This window comes from Homarus americanus, unplaced genomic scaffold (assembly GCF_018991925.1).
Source record: "Homarus americanus isolate GMGI-L3 unplaced genomic scaffold, GMGI_Hamer_2.0 scaffold39905, whole genome shotgun sequence".
Lineage (NCBI taxonomy): Eukaryota > Metazoa > Arthropoda > Malacostraca > Decapoda > Nephropidae > Homarus > Homarus americanus.
In genome coordinates, this window is record NW_024754064.1 from 22,246 (window position 1) to 36,501 (window position 14,256).

At 44.0% G+C, this 14,256-nt stretch overlaps 1 long non-coding RNA gene across 1 annotated transcript in view; it reads left to right on the forward strand.

Moving 5' to 3' along the window:
• The first annotated feature begins 3,384 nt into the window (after window positions 1-3,384).
• Window positions 3,385-14,256, forward strand: part of LOC121855685 — a 68,965-nt gene continuing 58,093 nt past the window's right edge. The window contains exon 1 of the long non-coding RNA XR_006086831.1: window positions 3,385-3,426. This is a non-coding gene — a long non-coding RNA (uncharacterized LOC121855685). The remainder of the gene's footprint in view (window positions 3,427-14,256) is intronic.

The window sequence follows — 14,256 nt, forward strand, 5'->3', positions numbered from 1 at the left end:
CACACACATACACAATAAATAATCATGACAACAAGAGCTACATTCTCCACTAAATACCCCCAAACTCGACGCCTTCAACCAACAAATGTAATATAAGTCCCTGTTACCCCGAGGCCTCTGTCATAATTGCATTCTGCGAGTTAGTGAAATAACGTCGGGAATTACTGTATATTGTTTACCGGGAATAGACGGGAGAGGGAGAGAAGGAATGGAGTGATGGAATGGAAAGATATGGAAAGGGGTTAGAGAGTGAAGAGTAGGGAGGTGGAGAGGGAGAAAGGAGAGAGGAAGTGGTAGGGGAAGAGGGAATAAGGAAAGACAAAAGGAGGGAGACGTGAAAGTGATGAAAAGAGGTGAGAGGGGACAGGTGGAATGGGAGAGTGAAGGAGTGACAGAAAGAAATGGGAGGTTGATGGAACAGGGGAGGGAAAAGAGGGGAGGCATGAGAGGGGAGGAAAAGAGGGGGAGGCATGAGAGGGGAGGGAAAAGAGGGGGAGGCATGAGAGGGGAGAGAGAAAAGGGAGGCATGAGAGGGGAGGGAAAAGAGGGGGAGGCATGAGAGGGAGGGAAAAGAGGGGAGGCATGAGAGGGGAGGGAAAAGAGGGGGAGGCATGAGAGGGGAGGGAAAAGAGGGGGAGGCATGAGAGAGGAGAGAGAAGAAGGGAGAAGGGAAAGAAAAAGATGGAAGAGAATAAGAGAAGAATTAGAAGAGGAGGACACACACACACACACACACAGGTAGGGTCAAATACTCATTAAGACCAGGTACACAGCCGTCAGCACAGTATCGTATAAAAGGGTAGAGAAGTAAGGCAGTATAGCTGTAATTAATCGAGTACATGGATCATACGGCCTCACTCCTCTTATAGCTCGGCTCAATTGATAACCAAACCTAAGCTAACCTAACCTAAGCTAACCTAACCTAACCTAACCTAAGCTAACCTAACCTAAGCTAACCTAACCTCTACATTCGTTCTTTACCCTAACGTAATTTAACTTAAAATATCCTCCCATCTTTTATCTTAACTTACCCAAATTTAACCTGACCTACCCTAGTCTAACTTAACCTAATGCCGCTTTAGAGTTACGTAATTTGACTGGATTAACAGCTGTTCTTTATTTACATCCGGTCAGCTGATCAGAAGAAAAAGCGTATCTTGTTTACATCCGGTCAGCTGATCAGAAGAAAAAGCGTATCTTGTTTACATCCGGTCAGCTGATCAGAAGAAAAAGCGTATCTTGTTTACATCCGGTCAGCTGATCAGAAGAAAAAGCGTATCTTGTTTACATCCGGTCAGCTGATCAGAAGAAAAAGCGTATCATGTTTACATCCAGTCAGCTGATCAGAAGAAAAAGCGTATCTTGTTTACATCCGGTCAGCTGATCAGAAAAAGCTCATCTTCTTGTTTACATTCAGTCAACTGGGTCCAGAAGACATATATTATTGACTGGAATTCAGTAAAGAAAATTAAATGTCTTGGGAATCAAACTAATAACAGGCTGAGGCGTACAAGACAGCCTTAAGTCACTGGCAGCGTCTAGTAAGTGATGTTATGAGGAAATTAGAAACCTGAAGACGCTTGGATCACCTAAAGGTTATCCCCAGCTTATTTCACCTGAAGATTAGTTCCTCCAGCTTATTTCACCTGAAGATTAGTTCCTCCAGTTTATTTCACCTGAAGATTAGTTCCTCCAGCTTATTTCACCTGAAGATTAGTTCCTCAGAAGAAAAAGCGTATCTTGTTTACATCCGGTCAGCTGATCAGAAGAAAAAGCGTATCTTGTTTACATCCGGTCAGCTGATCAGAAGAAAAAGCGTATCTTGTTTACATCCGGTCAGCTGATCAGAAGAAAAAGCGTATCATGTTTACATCCAGTCAGCTGATCAGAAGAAAAAGCGTATCTTGTTTACATCCGGTCAGCTGATCAGAAAAAGCTCATCTTCTTGTTTACATTCAGTCAACTGGGTCCAGAAGACATATATTATTGACTGGAATTCAGTAAAGAAAATTAAATGTCTTGGGAATCAAACTAATAACAGGCTGAGGCGTACAAGACAGCCTTAAGTCACTGGCAGCGTCTAGTAAGTGATGTTATGAGGAAATTAGAAACCTGAAGACGCTTGGATCACCTAAAGGTTATCCCCAGCTTATTTCACCTGAAGATTAGTTCCTCCAGCTTATTTCACCTGAAGATTAGTTCCTCCAGTTTATTTCACCTGAAGATTAGTTCCTCCAGCTTATTTCACCTGAAGATTAGTTCCTCCAGCTTATTTCACCTGAAGATTAGTTCCTCCAGCTTGTTTCACCTGAAGATTAGTTCCTCCAGCTTATTTCACCTGAAGATTAGTTCCTCCAGCTTGTTTCACCTGAAGTTTAGTTCCTCCAGCTTATTTCACCTGAAGATTAGTTCCTCCAGCTTGTTTCACCTGAAGATTAGTTCCTCCAGCTTATTTCACCTGAAGATTAGTTCCTCCAGCTTGTTTCACCTGAAGATTAGTTCCTCCAGCTTGTTTCACCTGAAGATTAGTTCCTCCAGCTTGTTTCACCTGAAGATTAGTTCCTCCAGCTTATTTCACCTGAAGATTAGTTCCTCCAGCTTGTTTCACCTGAAGTTTAATCATCATGACGTCAATCTAACCTAACCTAACCTAACCTAACCTAAGCTCACGAAAGTTAACTTAACCTTCACCATATCTAACCTAATCTATCGTACACTAAATTAATCTAACTTTCTCTCTCTCTCTCTCTCTCTCTCTCTCTCTCTCTCTCTCTCTCTCTCTCTCTCTCCTGACTGGCTCGCTCCCCCTTACACTATTAGACAATTGATTGATAGCTTGACGTTGACACTTAACCTATTGGACAAGATAGAAGGGACGGGCTTGACAACTCGTCTCACTCGTGGACAAGAACTCCCTACCTCCTACTCCCAATTAAGTAACTCGTCTCTCTCGAGAACAAGAACTCCCTACCTCCTACTCCCAATTAAGTAACTCGTCTCACTCCTGCATACCACCTCCCTACCATTCCCATTTAAGTAGACGAGATAATACGCCCAAGAGAGTTTTTTCCTTAATGTTTTAAACTCTTGTGAGGTGCCCAAGGGGGAGTGTCTCTCTTAGTCTTGTCGCTGCTGGTAATTGAATTCTTACCTGGGCGTTTCCTCTCTATGTTCTTGAAGATATTAAGGATAAGTGGTTTATGTTTATGTTTTTAATAATAACTCGTGTGTGTGTGTGTGTGTGTGTGTGTGTGTGTGTGTGTTTAATTATGTATGGTTTCTTAATTATCACGCGTTTTCATTTAATTAATTAGCTATTGTGTTCTCTCTCTCTCTCTCTCTCTCTCTGTCTCTAACCATAATTAACCGCACACCTTTTCTCCTCAGGTAAGCGTGTTGACGACCTCACCTGTACAGCCGACCACAGTAAGTTATATCCTGTGTATTTCTTCCTCAACTTCTATGGTGATAAGACTATGGACAGTGATTGTTTGTTTACGTGTATATAATACCATAGTGTGTGCACCATAGAGTACTGTGCTGTTGGCTGTATGGTCTATTGTACTGTACCCTGGATGATGTTGTTCGGTCACTCGGTACTGTCCACCAAGCCTTTAGCACGATAGTATTGTATGGGGGTTACTAAGACTTAAATGTGGGTAATAATATTTTTTTTTATAATATATTTTTTTCGATTAAGCATTGTTTTTATGACTTTTCTATTGCGTGTTGTATTTGGGTGCTGAGGAATGAGTTTAGGTCATACCTGCTTATGTTATCTACAAGTCTGTCCTTAAGCTCCTCTTATGTTTTATCTCTTGGGTGATTTTACCTCTTAAATATTCCTCTTGTTGTCTTCCACCTAGCGTCCGTCTATTCGTCCGTGCGTCCAGGAACCACAGGCAAGATGACCAATAGTAAGCCAAACTTGTTCCGTGGATATATGACAATATGGTCTAAGACGTATTCACATATCAACATTCTTTCTCATCACTGGACGGAGGGAGTTATCGAGGCTTGATATTTGTTATGGTGAGGGGGGGGGAGGGGGATTTTAACTGCGTTCAGATATTGATTATTAAATATTACGATTTTCCTTCCTAGTTATAGAGATATCAAGTGGACCCCATTTCTAATAGGCCCCGATCTTAATAGGCTCCAGTTCTCATAGCCTACAGTCCCAATAGCTTCCACTTCTAATAGCCCCCAGTTCTAATGGGCCCCAGTTTTATTGGACCCAAGTTATAATGGACCTCAGTTATAATGTACCCCAGTTCTAATAGGCCACCGTTCTAATAGGACCCAGTTATAATAGGCCCCAGTTATAATGGACCCCAGTTCTAATAGGCCCCAACTATAATAGACCCCAGTTCTAATGGACCCCAGTTCTAATGGACTCCAGTTCTAATGGACCCCAGTTCTAATGGACCCCAGTTCTAATGGACTCCAGTTCTAATGGACCCCAGTTCTAATGGACCCCAGTTATAATAGGCCCCAGTTCTAATGGACCCCAGTTCTAATGGACCCCAGTTCTAATGGACCCCAGTTCTAATCTAATGGACCCCAGTTCTAATGGACCCCAGTTCTAATGGACTCCAGTTCTAATGGACCCCAGTTCTAATGGACCAGTTCTAATGGACCCCAGTTACTAATGGGCCCCAGTTCTAATGGACCCCAGTTCTAATGGACCCCACAGTTTAATGGCCCCAGTTCTAGTAACTCACATTAACCTTTATTACTGAGCTTCATTTGTATTAAAGGTCATTAGAACTGTGAGACCTAATGAGAGAGAGAGAGAGAGAGAGAGAGAGAGAGAGAGAGAGAGAGAGAGAGAGAGAGAGAGAGAGAGAGACCGTATTTGACGTAAGAGAGAGAGAGAGAGAGAGAGAGAGAGAGAGAGAGAGAGAGAGAGAGAGAGAGAGTACAGCTCCCCGGTACAGCTGTGTTCTTCCTTTAATTCTTGTAATTTATCAACAAAAGACTTCCTGTTTCAGTCTCTAACTCTTTAAAATATTTCTGCTTCTCTATCGTTCTCTCTACTTTTCTTTCTTTTATTATGTTTCTCTCTTTCTTTCTTTCTAATAACACGTCAAAATAGTGTTATAGTGACCTCTCTCTCTCTCTCTCTCTCTCTCTCTCTCTGGCCATACACTCACGTCTCGTCATAAGGATAAGCTCCCTCCCCACCCCCCATTAAGTCATTACACCATTACAAAACACTTAACTCTGAGTACATGTTCAAAGGCTGGTTAGTTAGCTGTAATTTACCTGACGACTGTAATTATACCTCGCTTGTATTAATTATTGTTTTGAAGTGTGTGTGTGTGTGTGTGTGCGTGTGTGCGTGCGTGCGTGTGTGTGTGTGTGTAGTTTTTAATAAAGTGGAGGTTGTTATTTGCGTGTCGTGTGTTCATTTATGTATCAATAATAAATGGTTTATAGCAATTAATGTATCCTGTGTCTGTCTGTCTGTCTGTTGAGTGAGCGAACTGTTATTCCCCGCGTTGTATATCTTACGCTTGGAAGGAGATATTGCAATCAGTATACGCTATGTCTGTCTGTCTGTATTCATGAGTTGCGTCGTGTATACAAAAATTGTCAGTCTGTTTGTCTCTTTGTAGTCTGGTGTGCTGTGGTATCAGTCTGGCGCTGAATTTAGAATGAAATTTTACGTCAGTGAGCATAGTCTATCAAGATGGGTGACGTGTTTGTTTTGAGATGGTGAGACAGACAGACAGACAGACAGACAGAGCCCATACCCTCATCTCAGTCTTTGTCACTTGGGGTTCATCAGTGTTGGAAGCAGATGAGACTGAAGCTTCGACTAGACTGTAATTAGAAGACTGAGACGTTGTTATATTACCTCCAAGTATGACCCGGTTAACGGAAGCTGAGAGAGAGAGAGAGAGAGAGAGAGAGAGAGAGAGAGAGATTTGATGTGAGCAGTAGGGGAAGTTGAAGCACTTTTAAAATCAGGTTTCGAGAGATGGGTTCGATGCCTCGGTTGAAAAGTCTCGAATAACTATTTTATCCTCTCCTCTCCTCTTCTCTCCTCTCCTCTCCTCTCCCCTACCCGTCCCCTACCCCTCCCCTACCCCTCCCCTCCCCCTCCCCTCTCCTCCCTGGCCACCAAAGGGAGGTGTTGGAAAATTGAATTGAACCAGACGTAATGTGATGGAATTTGTAGCTTAAAACAGATTTTCTCCATCACAGGTAAAGTGACTTGGAAATACTGAACAATATTTAAGGTTTACGATATAGTTTACATCCCTTTTGATAATTATTGTTTAATGATAGTAATAATAATATAATAATGATAATAATATAATAATAATAATAATAATAATAAGAAGAAGAAGAAGAAGAAGAAAAATAATGGCCGTGCCTGACCTGTCCTCTTTGATAGATGAAATAGTGTGAGAGAGAGAGAGAATGTGAGCGAGTGAGAGAGAATGTGTTAGTGTGAGAGAGTGAGAGAGAATGTGGTAGAGTGAGAGAGAATGTGGTAGTGTGACAGTGAGGAAAGGTTAGGTGGGGAGAGTGAAAGGGATTTAGGTAGAGAAAGAAAGAGGGAGGGGAGAGGGATGGGGGGAGGGGGGGTGTTTACGAGCCATAAATCAGGGGCAGTATAGTGTACAGTGCGGGGGAACGAGAGACTGTGGTGTCATCATGGCTCCTCGTCTCCATGGTAATTTTTCCTCCTCCCAGTGAGGAAAGGTTAGGTGGGGAGAGTGAAAGGGATTTAGGTAGAGAAAGAAAGAGGGAGGGGAGAGGGATGGGGGGAGGGGGGGTGTTTACGAGCCATAAATCAGGGGCAGTATAGTGTACAGTGCGGGGGAACGAGAGACTGTGGTGTCATCATGGCTCCTCGTCTCCATGGTAATTTTTCCTCCTCCTGTGTGTGTGTGTGTGTGTGTGTGTGTGTGTGTGTGTGTGTGTGTGTGTGTGTGTGTGTGTGTGTGTGTGTTTTGCAGATCGGTGAACGCACGCCCATACGCATACAAATATAAATTTATATATATGTGTACATTGTTCGGACGTACAGTATATGCACACGTATATAGAGGGACGTACACACACACACACCCCTCTCTCTCTCTCTCTCTCTCTCTCTCTCTCTCTCATCATCATCATCATACTCTGTTTTTCTAGTTTATAGAGTAAAAAAAAAAAATCCCATTATGCCTCAAGATGAAGACCATTTACATAAGTCAGTCCTTCACCATAAAGAAAATGTGGTGTTAAAAATGCATAGTGTCATAGAGAACGGGTCTGTGTCGTTAACTTAATGTGTAAGACTCGTGTATACTTCATTACATGTATGTATGATATTCACGCACCCCAGCCTAACCTATCCCACCCCATTCCAACCCAACCCAACCCAACCCATCCCAACCTAACCCAACCCATCCCATCCCATCCTAACCTAACCTAACCTAACCTAACCAATCGCCCCAAAAGCCAGGAAGGTTATTAACGTGAAGGCTTGAGTCTGGTGCCATAGTCAGCCCAGCAAATTATCTTAGTCGCGGTGAGACCAAAGGAAGAGGGAACGGAACAAAGCCTTAGGTCATATTCCCGGTAGAAAATTGGGAGAAACCCTCTTGAAGGCAGAGAGAACTTGAAGGCGGAGAGAATACTTTTATAGACTAACCTGTCAATACATCGTGGCTGGGCTCCTGATATATTGATATATTTTGAATATTTTTTTGAAGTCTCCCCTGAAGAAAATGTTACCCGCCATTCTGCCTCCCGGTGTGTAACAATAAAATGAAGTTACTTGTTGGTTTTTTTTTAATAGCTTTTGTGTTTGTATTAATTTTAAGTATGATGTGCAGGTAGAGGGGTTTGTATATATGGTAGCTGTTTCGTGTGAATATGTATGTAATATTTAGGTATAAAGTATAGATAATGTACTTCCCTTATGGTGGTTCAACTGGATCCCCTTCCCACTGAAACTATAGACTCTTGGATCGTCAACAAACGCTTCTCTTTTGTCTATACACCTTCCTCGCGTGTCCCTGTTGTTTATAGTGGTATGGCGGGGCGTTGTGATGTGATCGTCGGGGTCTTTACTGTTCTCTACGGGTGTGTTGTATACGAGGTACTGGTGTACACGTGAAGTAGTGGTGTGTGTGTGTGTGTGTGGTGGTTAAGCTTGCAGCGTGGTGTGTGTGGTGGTTAAGCTTGCAGCGTTGTGTGTGTTGTGGTTAAGCTTGCAGCGTGGTGTGGGTGGACGGGTTACGTGTACTTGTCAGTGTATTTAATTTGGGGATTTTAATTAGATATAAATACTGCACTTCTGTCTCTCTCTCTCTCTCTCTCTCTCTCTCTCTCTCTCTCTCTCTCTCTCTCTCATACACACAAATACATACACACTCTCTCTTTGTCACACACACACACACACACACACACACACACACACACCCACACACACCAGGGTAATTCTTGTATTTCCTCGGCTTCTCTTCTCTTCCTCACACTGAGATAATGAAATTCCTCCTGACGCCTCAAGTTCCTCTGTTCCAATTGGCTAAAAAGGTATTTGTTTACGTTCTTGAGTCCTTTCTGTGTTCCTATTGGCTAGTGAGGGAATCCGTCTTAGGTGTTTGTTTACGTTCTTGGGTGTTTCCTGTGTTCCTATTGGCTAGTGAGGGAATCCGTCTTAGGTGTTTGTTTACGTTCTTGGGTGTTTCCTGTGTTCCTATTGGCTAGTGAGGGAATCCGTCTTAGGTGTTTGTTTACGTTCTTGGGTGTTTCCTGTGTTCCTATTGGCTAGTGAGGGAATCCGTTTAATATAACTTAATTTAATTTAACCTAACTTAACATCAGCGTAAGTTATGGTTAGGTTAGGGTAGGTGTTAGTCTGGGTTAAGTTAGGTTTGGGTAAGTTAGGATACGTTAGGTTTAGTTAGATTTTTTAAAAGTTACGTTAGGTTAAGTTGGTGCTTGGTTGGGTTGAGTTAAAGGTAGGTTAAGTTAGGTTAGGATATATTAAATAAAGGTAAGTTAGGTTGATTTAGGCGATAAATAGATTAAACTAGGTTACGTTTGGTTAGGCTGTTAGGTTAGATCAGATTCCGGGTTAGATTAGAGCAAAATCCGGGTTAGGTTAGGTTAGAGCTCCATTCCGTGCACAAGCAGGTAGGAAACACCTTTAGACGGAGGTGTGTGTTCAAATACCTTCTTAATTACCAGATTTCTTCCTTAAAGGTGAAAGAGTGAGAGTTTGGCCTCTACCTCTCTCTTACCCTTCAATAGTTGTTTGCTCTCTCTCTCTCTTCCATCCTCACCTCCTACCTCCACTCCCCACTCCCACTTACTCCCCACTCCCCATCCCCTCCTATCATTCCTCCCTCAATTCCCCCTTCCCCCTCACCAAGATAGTCGTCTACTTTAAGCTCGCCAAGATAGCCATCCCTCCCCTGCCCCTCCCCCTTGCCCCCTCCCTCCCCCTGCCCTCCCCCTGCCCTCCCTCCCTCCCCTGCCTCCCCCTGCCCCTCCTCTCCCCCCGCCCTCTCCCCTGCCCCTGCCCCTCCCCTCCTCCTCCCTCCCTCCCCTTCATCACCATATATCACCAGCCTGACGTCTTCCCCTCTCTCCCCTTAATCACCAAGAAACTGATATTAATTACGGGTTTTGTTTAAGTTTCCCTTTACCTCCCTTTACCTCACCTCACCTCACCTCACCTCACCTCACTCACTACTCACCTCTCTCTTCTTCTTCTTCTTCTTCTCTCTTCTCTCTCTCGGGTGAGTGAGGGAGCCAGCAGCCTGAGAAGACTCTTGTATGGCGTCCAACTGCTTGTGGAAAAATCAATGGACGAAAGAAAGAGAGAGAGAGAGAGAGAGAGAGAGAGAGAGAGAGAGAGAGAGAGAGAGAGAGAGAAAAAAAGAGAGAGAGAGAGAGAAATGTGCAAGAGATAGAAAATAGACAGCTCGAATAGAATAAGAGAGAGATAGAGAGAGACAGACAGACAGATAGATAGACAGACAAAGAGATAGATAGACAGAGGTACCATAACACCCCCCAATGAGAGAGTTAATACTGTAGAGACCGAGGAAGGCTCCGTGTGGCTCAGACCGAACCCTATGGCTACCGAAATCCTGACCCCCTACCTTCCTCCCTCTTACCCATCACTCCCAACCCCTCCCCTAATCCCTTCCTTACCCAAATAAGGATTCCAACTTTTAAGAACGTCGGTAAAAGGATCGGAATACTTCTATAAGGAGATCACGTTAGGGTTTGTATTCCTATAAGATGAACAGATGTTGAGATCACCTGAAGATTAGGCACCCTCCTTCTTCACCCCCTCCCCCTTCCTTCTACTCCCCTTACCCCAGCTCACTATTTGGGGGTTTGGCTGGGTTTGCTAGGCTTGTGGGTTGGGTTTGGTTAGGTTTGGTTGGGTTTGGTTAGGTTCGGAAGGGAAGAGAATGAGAAGTGGATAGATAAGAGGAAGAAGGTAAAAGTGGAAGAGGAGGGGAGAGAGAAGAGGAAGAGAGGAGGAGGAGGAGGAGGAGGAGAGAGGATGAGGGAGAGGAGGAGGAAGATGAAGGTGGGGAGAAAGAGAAGGAAGGAGGAGAAGGAATAGAAGGGAGAGAATGAAGGGATGGTAATGGAGGGAAATTGAGAGAATCCAGATGAAGACGATGAGAGAGAGAGAGAGAGAGAGAGAGAGAGAGAGAGAGAGAGAGAGAGAGAGAGAGAAAAAAATAGAAACTTGAATTAAAAAGCTAAAATAAAAAGAAAGTTCTCTCAGAAAGTGACGCCAAAAAAAGAAAGTAGTTACAAAAGTGAAAGTTAGGAGAGAAAATAGAAGCCGTCGGGGTAAAAAACAGACCAATAGAAAGTTAATTAGAAAGTGCCTCGACCAATAAGATACAGTACAGTAGTCTTGAAGAGAGTGAGGAAAAGTGCCCAATGAAAGGTGGAGATAGTGAGTGTTGGAGTAAAGATAGTGAGTGTTGGAGTAAAGATAGTGAGTGTTGGAGTGAGAAAGATTGGTGTTGATAAAGATATGAGGTGGAGAAAGAATGAGTGTTGAGAAAAGATAGTGAGTGTTGAGTAAATATAGTGAGTGTTGAGTAAATATAGTGAGTGCTGGAGATAGATGGTGAAAGTGTTGGGTTAGGTTAGGTGAAGTACTGGTGAGAGAGGAGAGAGAGAGAGAGAGAGAGAGAGAGAGAGAGAGAGAGAGTTGTGGTCCAGGGAGATGTTTGTTGGGTCTCCTAATACAATTTTCCACCCTGCGAAACTTTCAGATTTTAATTGGTGTTCCATCAGACTGCCGGCCCTTGTTGCTGGCACTGGGAGGGAGATTATAACTCTGTGAGGGAGAATACGACTGGTGAGGGAGATTATGGCTCTAGGGGAGAATATGAATGGTGAGGGAGAATATGGCTCTGGGATGGTGAATACGGCTCTGGTAGGGAGAATATGACTGGTGAGGGAATGGCGCTGGTAGGGAGGTTAGTGAGGGAGGTAATGGCACTCACCCCCACTCCCTCACTCTCCCGCTCACCCCCACCCCTCACTCTCCTCTCTCTCCCACTCACCCCACTCCCTCACTCCCTCCCACTCACCCCCACCCCTCTCTCCCACTCACCCCCACCCTCGCTCCCACTCACCCCCACTCTCACTCACATGTAAACGGGTTACAGAGGCATCACATTAACTGGTCTCACTCCCTTAAGGTCGCTGGACTGAGGCACTGCAGCAGAAAATTGTTAATATCAGAGTAAATGATCCTTGAGAGTGTCAGCTGAAGCCTTTATGGGACGTTTGGCACCACCATAACCTCCCTGTGTTTATTGTTGTGACACCACCATAACCTCCCTGTGTTTATTGTTGTAACATCACCATAACCTCCCTGTGTTTATTGTTGCACCACCATAACCTCCCTGTTGTTGTAACACCACCATAACCTCCTTGTTTTGTTGTAACACCACATAACCTCCTTGTTTTGTAACACCACCATACTCCTGTGTTTATTGTTGTAACACCACCAAACCTCCGTGTGAACACCACCATAACCTCCTGTGTTTATTGTTGTCACCACCATAACCCCTGTTTTATTGTTGTAACACCACCATAACCTCCTGTGTTATGTGGACACCACCAAACCTCCTGTATGTGAACACCACCAACCTCCTGTGTTATGTTGTAACACCACCACTCCCTGTGTTTATTGTTGTAACACCACCATAACCTCCGTGTTTATTGTTGTACCACCACCAAACCTCCCTGTTTATTAACATCACCATAACTCCCTGTGTTTATTGTTGTAACACCACCATAACCTCCCTGTGTTTATTGTTGTAACACCACCATAACCTCCTGGTATATTGTAACACCACCATAACCTCCTTGTTTATGTTGTACCCACCATAACCTCCTGTGTTTTTTGTAACACCACCACCTCCTGTGTTTACCTGTGTTTATTGTTGTACCACCACCAAACCTCCTGTGTTTATTGTTGTAACACCACCATAACCTCCTGTGTTTATTGTTGTGACATCACCATAACTCCTGTGTTTATGTTGTAACACCACCATAACCTCCCATGTCCCACCAAACCTCCTGTGTTTATTGTTGTAACACCACCATAACCTCCCTTGTTTATTTGTAACACCACCATAACCTCCCTGTGTTATTTAACACCACCATAACCTTCCTGTATTTGTTGCTGGTTCAAATTTTGATATTTTCTCCTCATCCTACTACCACCACCACCACCACCACCACCACCACCACTACTACTACTACTACTACTACTACTACTACTACTACTACTACTACTACTACTACTACTACTACTACTACTCGTTTTATTCCTCTTCTTTCGCTTCCTGTTCCTCTCCTCATCTTCCTCCTATTACTTCTCCTTCTCTTCCTCCTTTTCCAACTCCTGCACCTAATCTTATTCCGCCAGAGCAAAGGCTTCAAGGTCAAGGTTAATCAGGGTATCAAGGTCAGATGCTAAAGACATGATCTTGGTAATAAAACAGACTTGAAACGTGGATGGTATCGTAGTTTGTGATAACTGAGGTACGAATGTTTATGACTGAGGCAAATGTTCATTATCAACCTCCTCTCTTGATCCTTCCTGACTCCTGTACTGACCTGGCCTCACACAGCGTCATGGCTCTCCAGTAGTGGATGTTGGTGTATTGATCGTTATCATCTATCGTACCTTTTACATAGACACCTTTCTGTATTTCATGGGAAAAACCAATCCTTCTTTTGTGAACTGTTTGGTATAGGAGAGCGCGTGTGCTTCATGGTGGATGACTTAGAGCTACATGTCTTCAAGAGTCCGAGTCTCTTGAAGATTTTGACAAATATTTTGTTTCTAGAATCTGAGTGACAGTGTTGGCCAAGGAAGGAAGTCAGAGATTTGCCTGTACTAGACGTGACCCTTATCAAAACGGTGTTGAAGGCCATCAACTGTTAATGTCGGCTGGCAGAAGATTCATCTTTAAGTGAAGGTCCTTGAAGGGTCACCCAAAGGAAGATTTTAATGGTATGAGAATGTCCTTCCCCTGGCAAACTTCCTATGATGGTTCCTGCTTCATCTTCCGGCGAAGAATGCCCAAGAATCGCTTCTCTGCAGTGCCCACATTGGTTCATCTCATGATGTCCTTTATGGTGTCAGGGAACACGAAGATCACCAGTCTCCTCTCTCAGGCCAGGTAAACGACCGATGATCGAGTCTTTCAGTCGAGTGTGATGAAAATAACCTGTTTCGCAGCCCCGCTTATCAGGGTCGTTATCTCAGTTCTCTGAGCTTGAAAAAACAAATCTCCACCATCTTCTCCGTTGATTTCACCATAGAGCTCCTCAAGAGCATCAGCCACTAGGTGGCAGCATGACCGTACCAAAGTCTTGCAGGGTCTGAATTACCACCTTAATGTTGACACGCTGTGGTCTACTCCCCACAAGTTAGCGGTAGGTGGACTAGTGAGCCTTCCTCAGTGGGCGGCGGGATGACGTTGATGACTCGAGCGAATGTTGAGTTGTTGGTTACTGGAGGACCTTAGTCTGTGTCCCCTGGAGAGACCTCCTCTTCCTCCTCCCCTTCTCCTCCTCCACCCTTCTCCTCTTCCTCCTCCACCACTTCCACCCTACTCCTCCTCCTCATTTCTTTACTTCCCCTTCCTTCCTTCCTTCCTTCCTTCCTTCCTTCCTTCTCTAGTCAATAATGTTATGTAGATTACAGCATTAGCTCTGTACCCTTCAATATCCGTCTACGTA